Source organism: Crocuta crocuta, unplaced genomic scaffold (genome assembly GCF_008692635.1).
Source record: "Crocuta crocuta isolate KB4526 unplaced genomic scaffold, BGI_CrCroc_1.0 scaffold299, whole genome shotgun sequence".
Classification (NCBI taxonomy): Eukaryota; Metazoa; Chordata; class Mammalia; order Carnivora; family Hyaenidae; genus Crocuta; species Crocuta crocuta.
Window position 1 is genome coordinate 10,276,136 of NW_027532747.1, and position 637 is coordinate 10,276,772.

General features: G+C 54.6%; 1 protein-coding gene across 2 annotated transcripts in view; it reads left to right on the plus strand.

Annotated features, from left to right (window-relative positions):
• Positions 1 to 637, plus strand: part of PPP4R3A (protein phosphatase 4 regulatory subunit 3A) — a 37,343-nt gene that overhangs the window by 251 nt on the left and 36,455 nt on the right. The window lies entirely within an intron of this gene.

Genomic DNA, 637 nt, shown 5'->3' on the forward strand with positions numbered 1-637 from the left:
CCAGGCGCCCAGCGAGAAGGGAGGGGGCGCCTGGGGCTGGGGGCGGCCGTCGCCCTCGGGGAGGACGGGCCGCCGGCACCCCGGGCCCTCCCGGAGCGTAGCCGCACGGAGAGCGCTCGAAATGTCCCCTCCTTCCAGCGCTTGGTGGCACTTGCGGGGACGAGGGGAGCCCAGCCCGTGTGAAGTGTGCCGCCTGGGCGTGTGGAGAGGTCGGGGGCCGAAGATCCGGAGCCCCGACTGTTCTTTTGCACTAGAGTGACCTTGAGAAAGGCACTGATTAATCCGATCTCCTGCCTTTGGTTCACTCATCTGTAAAGCAGACGTGAAACTTTCCCTCGGAGCGAAGAAAGTTCTTAGGTGTTTCTCTCTTTGGAGAACGTTTTGCTCTGCCCCCCTCCCCCCCCTCTTTTTTTATAAAATGTTTTTCTTCTACTTTTTTTTTTCTTTTTTTTTTGATCGTGTTGCAGGTTGGCAACACTGGTTCCTGAATCTGGCGACTCTGCTTTCTGCAGAGAAAATGCTGCTTTGCCGTGAGAAGGTCGATTTGTGTTCCCCAGTGTTGTCGTTTCCACTAGTAATACCGATTTTTGTGTATAGTTTGTGTAAACTTCTTGCAAGCGTGGAATAATTTCATACG